The following is a 6,000-nucleotide window of genomic DNA, read 5'->3' on the forward strand; positions in this document are numbered from 1 at the left end:
CCAAAATAGGATAATTTATGTTCAAAATACTATCTGAATTCAGGGACGTGACCAATGCAGGGGGAGGGGAGGTGCTGTTAGCAAATGTATAAGTAAGGGCAACCACACTCAAAGAGCTAAAATCTTTTATAGTGATAAATCATCGTCATGTAAAGCAGAATAAATACACAAGACTATGAGAGGCAATATAGATAGTCCCCTAAGGTATTCCACAGTTCATTAGTAAGTCAGCTATTTAGAACTTAGAAATCATTTCTCCAAAGAAACAATGCTATAAAGAGAGGTTAAGCTCTCAAGCAGTCCACGAAAAGCCAATTTATCTCTTAACGTTGAGGGCTGGGGATAGTGCTCAGGGGTAGAACCTAATGCCCATGTCTAGCTGTAAAAGCAAAAGGTATGCAATAAATATCTGCTGATTACCTGTGCAAATAACCGAACTATAATATTACCAAGTCAAAACAGCCCAGCACTAGGCACATGGTAAATGCACAAAAATGTCTGTGATTTATTTTTTTAAACAGGAATAGGCTTTCCCACTCTGAGACACATTCTCATTTATGGCCTATTGGTATGACTTCCCCAGGCACTCTGGCAAGGAAGGGAGATGGAAAATGCCAATCCAAAGGACTTGGGGAGTGAGTGCTGGGGGGAATCCCAAGACACTGGGTGTGGCACTAAAAAAAGTCAATGTGAAACAAAACAGGTTGGACCTCTGCTGTCAAAGCTCCCTGAGCCTACACTGGACCCCAGATTTGGAACAAGGCAAGCACAGAGTCAGAAGGGAGGAAGAGATCCCGTCAGAAGCTTCAGGTCCCAGAGGCGTACTACTCATGGCTGTGGATTTGTTTGGTGAAGTTACTCCAAGCACAATCCCACCATCGGGATCAGATGTAGAATTTTGGGGGCCCAGTGTAAAACAAAAACGTAGGTTGTCTTAGTCAAAAACAGTTAAGAACTTCAAGACAAGACAGAGCTTTAACCAAGCACAGGTCCTTCTGAGCACAGGGTCTTTTAGTCACTTTTGGGCTGCACGCCCAGGAGGCTGCTGGCTCTGGCCACCATAGAACCTTTACACCTACTGTTCTCTGCCTGCAGTCAATGTGAAATGTTGATTGCCCATGCCCCACATCTCTTCATGCCTGCTTCCTCCCCTCCTTGTCTTCCATGAAAAGTGATCTTCCCAAGAAAGGCCTTGCTGGACAGCACCATTAAAATTATAGCCCCTACCCTACTACAGTCCCGATCAAGCCCCCTATCCACTTTTTTCCCAGAGCATTTATTATTTGAGAACTGTCTAGCTCCCTCTTTCCTGGAATGTAGACTATAAATTTTCAGTCTTGTTCACTGCTGTATCCTTGATGCCTAAGAACAGTGCCTGATACTAAGTTAAGCCATTTAATAAGTTAGTTAAGCCTCTTAACATGTATTGTGGAATGAATGAACCCATGACACTAACAGCCATCAGAACTTCCCAGTGAAAACATGACCTAAGTTACAATTTACATATATACACAGACTATTTCAAATGCACTAAGTACAGACCTGCTAATTCATGAAAAAAAAAAAATGACACTGACAATAAGACCTTTTTCAGTTAGGGGAGTGGAGAAATTTGGACTGAAGGGATCATCAAGGAAGAGTTAACACAGGAGGGGGATTTCAAGCTGAGCCTTAAAAGGAAGACAAAAGGTAATAAGAGGAAGGGGAGTCATTCCAGGTATGCCAGCACATGACTCCACACCAGGAGAGAACCAGTCAACAGCACAGTCTGAAACTCAATGCTGGTCCACTGACTCTAAGCCCAGGACCACACCCAGGCTGTGCTGGCTCCATTAGTGTTGTTCTTTTAGTTAGAAGAGGTGGTCTCTAAAGGCAGGAACTGTATCAATTCTGTTGATTGCCCATGCCCCAGCACCTACCTGATCAACAAGTATACAGAGACGGATGAATAGAAAACAGTCCTACAGTGCTGCTCCAAACAGCCACCTAAAGTGGACATCAGTAATGGCCACAGTTGCTTGCCCCACATTCATTCTCTCTTCTCTTCCCACTCTTAACGTGATTTAAATGGGACTGACCCTACCCTTATCTTCAGGAGTGGGCACTAAATGCAAGCCTGGACAATTTAAGCAGAAATTGGCTCCAAATTGGTCACATGACCCAATTTGGCACAATAAGAACTTAGGTTCATGATATCTGTTGCATACCACAGAAAACACACCCCTTACTCTCCCCCTGCATTGACAAGCTGGTAGAATGTAGGACTGCAGATGCTGGCCATTTTGTCCCCAGTGGGGGAGAGACTGCTGCAAGTAAAACCAATAAAGGAAAAGCCATACTAAGAGGAGGCTTCCAGTCACATTATGTTAACACCCAGAACAAGCACAACCACCTAGAGGTTTTAGTCACATAAATTGATGGATTCCAATTTGGGTTTTCTAAGACAATTTGAGTTGGGGGGAGATCTGATATGCCACCTAAACAAAAATGGGACCAAGCAATCATACTCAAGTGGCTCCACTAACCTAAGGAGCCTGGGTTTATGGACAGGATGAAAGACTAAAACAAACTGTCTACTGCCTCTGGAATTTGGACCAGGGGGATGCCATTTCTTTCATTAGTTTAACCATATGTTAAACCAAGTGCCAATTTAGATATTCCTACCTCATTACCTAAACAGAGATGGTTTCTAGGTGCAATTATTAAAAGCCTCATAAGTCAGATGAGGTAGTGTAAATTCCAGCTATTCAAGAGGCTCATAAGTTCAAGGTCAGCCTAATTCTTTGTCTCAAAATAAAATGGACTGTGGATGAGCTCAGTGGTAGTCCCTGGGTTCAATGCCAAGCACTTGTGGGGAGAGAAAGAAGACCAGGCTCAGGAGGAGTTATTTCTAAATTTCATTTCAGCTGCGCTTGTCCATCAACGGTTCTGGCCTATTCCTAGCCAGATAACATTCAACAAAAGGAACTCAACTTTTGGCTGATAACTTAGGTGCTTTCACTATGGTGATGATACCGAAGTCTGAAGTGGAAGAGACTAGCCAAAACCACAACAGGATGCACGAGTAAAAGCCAGTTGCCAAAAGTTGGGGGTGAAGTTTACCATTTTTATTTCCCTTTCATGACAACTATGTCAGTCTCTGAGAACAGTTTCTGGGAAGTCCCAAAGGAACATAATCTTTCCAGAGTACAACTACTTTGGAAAATATCAATATCTACCAAGGCTGTTACCTGCATGCTTTATGACCTAGTAATTCCACTCCTTGGTGAATTCCATACACACACACACACACACACACACCCCAAAAGATGTATAAAATGTTCGTAGCAGTGCTGTTCCCAATAGCCCCAAGCTGGCTCTTAACAAACTAGTTATCAGTAATGCCCATCAACAGTAGCATGAATAAATAAAATGTGGTAAATTCACATAGATCAATCTCATAATGCTATGCACAAGAACCCCCGCACAAGAGTAGACACAGTATGATTCCACTTAAATGTAGTTCAAGCTTGGTGTTAGAAGTCAGGTGAGTGTTTACCCTGAGGTGAAAAAGCACATGGGGGCAGGGATGGTTCTGCCAAGCTGGTGATGCTGTTCTGTAATCTGCCTGCTGCTTCCATGCTCACGAACTCTTCAAAATGCATCAAGCTGTGCAGTTATGATTGGTATACTTCAAAGTGTGATTTAAAAAAACAAAAAACAAAAACTTTTAAAAGTGAAAAAACAAAAACAAAGAGAGCCATATTTCAAGAAAGATAATTCCTACCCTGACATGTTTAATGTCAGCTGCCACCATGAAACAAATTCTACAAACTATGATAAAATCTGGAAAAAATACACAACAAAATGCCTGAAAAAAAGATACTGCTGGGGCGGAAAAAGGATTGAAGAGGCAATACCTAGCCTGCTTCACTCAGTTGCATTACCTGTCTGGACCCTTGGTAGGGCTTGCAACCACTGATGCAGGTAGCCAAGCTTTTTCTGTAAATCATAACATCCATTCTAAGACCAAAGATATTGGATGGGTTTACTGACCCTAACCAAGGTACTTTCCTAATGCTCAAGTTCCAAGTGCAGTTGAAAATGGCCACCATGGAGGGTTATTGGGAGAACTGAATAAAGTCTCTGAGCCCTTAAGACAGCACCAAGGAAAGAGTATGCAAGTGCTTAATGAACAACTACTGCTTTGTAGCTGTGTTATTTATAATTATGAAGTATTGTTTAAAAAATCAGAGATGCCCCAACTTGGATGCTGCCTCATCTAATGTGGTGACTATGAAGGGAACAGAGAAGCCCACCAGGTCTCATCCCAGGGAATTAGTGCAGGCTTTTTTCCGACTACATATTAGATTCGAATGTGCTCCCTGGATCCTTCCCAAAGGAGGGTCCTTCCTTTTTTTGCACACTTGATTTATTTCTCCACTATTCTTGGGAACAATGTCTATGACTATTACAGCTGGAAAGCCTTGAGAATCAGGATTTAAAATTCAAAGGAAGCAAGAACAATGTCTCAAATGTGTCTGATCATTCTAATCATCAGATTTGGGGCTCTCTTCCCTGACCACTGATTTCATAGGTCTGAGGAAGACCCAGGACCTATATTTCAATAAGGCCTCAGGTAATTCTTATGCCAACTCAAGTTTAACCTGGTGAATTAGAAGTCAAAAGGCCTTACTCTAAATTCAATTCCCATTATTTGTTGACTGGGTAACCCTGGACAAATCACAGAGAATTTCTGTCTCTTCATTTGTAAAAGGAGAGTTAATATCTACCTCACAGGATTGTTGTATTAAAAGTAAGTCAGGGGGCTGCGATTGTGGCTCAGCAGTAGAGCACTTGCCTTGCAAGTGTGAGGCACTGGGTTTGATTCTCAGCACCACATGTAAATAAAGAAACAAAATAAAGGTACATCAACAACTAAAAAAATAAAAAATTAAAAAGAATAAAAGTAAGTCAGAGCACAGAAACAGACATTTGTTTTAAAAAAACAAGTTATGTTATTTGAATAAAACTACACACTACATAAAAATAAGCCATTAATTCTTGGAACAACTCCCACTACACAATAATTCCCAACTGGAAAGCTGTAGGTTCTTTTGAAACTCGTGTAAATCAGGCTATTAAAGCTTAATGTCCTCTTCCAATTCTTAACCTGGGAGCCATGGATAAGTGCCAGGTAGTCCTGATCCTCCCACCTTGGTGAAGGGGGTCATTTTTATGGCAGGCCTCCAGATTCTCCAAAAGATCCATGCCCCCTCAAAACAACCTCCATCCTAATGATCCTGCCTAAAGGATTTTTCCTCCTTTTCTTCCTTTTTCCACTTTAATTTTTTGAAGTTGGAAAAAAAAATAAATACAAACAGTACACAGAGAAAAGTTAAAAGCAATTATTTCTTTCTCACTGTGGCTCAGGAGGCTGAGGCAGGAGGACCGCAAGTTCAAAGCCAGCCTCAGCAAAGGGGAGGCGCTAAGCAACTTGCCGAGACCCTGTCTCTAAATAAAATACAAAATAAGGGCTGGGAATGTGGCTCAGGGGTCAAATGCCCCAGAGTTCAATTCTTTCCTATCCATTTCCTAGGCCCTCTTTCTCCAAAGACAGCCTTTGTTAAAAAGTTAGGTATCTACTCTTGAGTTCTCGAACTCCTACTGACATTTTGGGCGGCTAATTTTTTCGTGGGTCTATCCTATGCATCGTAGGACGTTTGCGAGCAAACACTGGATGTCCAGGAGCTTGCGCGCTCACACCCACTGAAGCACCCCAAGATGTCTGCAGACACTGACAAATCTGGGGACCAAGCAGCCTCGGGTCTGCACCCTATGCACACACGAACATAGGTGAGTACACGACTACTCTTTTTTATTTTACTTTTTTTCCAGACGGTGGCCCACAGAGAAAGTTGCTTTACAACTCCTGAGTGGTTAGTTCCGGAGCGGGGACAGGCCCGGGGCCTCGGCAGCAGGCGACCGCCACTCACCAGGTAGAGGATGAGCTGATCCACC

At 42.5% G+C, this 6,000-nt stretch overlaps 1 protein-coding gene across 1 annotated transcript in view; it reads right to left on the minus strand.

The window, feature by feature from the left end:
• Fbxw8 (F-box and WD repeat domain containing 8) overlaps nucleotides 1–5,994 on the minus strand; it is a 106,151-nt gene extending 100,157 nt beyond the window's left edge. The window contains exon 1 of the mRNA XM_015502542.1: nucleotides 5,976–5,994. The gene's annotated coding sequence lies outside the window, so the exon portion shown is untranslated. The remainder of the gene's footprint in view (nucleotides 1–5,975) is intronic.
• Between the last annotated feature and the right edge of the window lie 6 nt (nucleotides 5,995–6,000).

The sequence above is a fragment of the Marmota marmota genome, unplaced genomic scaffold (genome assembly GCF_001458135.2).
Source record: "Marmota marmota marmota unplaced genomic scaffold, marMar, whole genome shotgun sequence".
Lineage (NCBI taxonomy): Eukaryota > Metazoa > Chordata > Mammalia > Rodentia > Sciuridae > Marmota > Marmota marmota.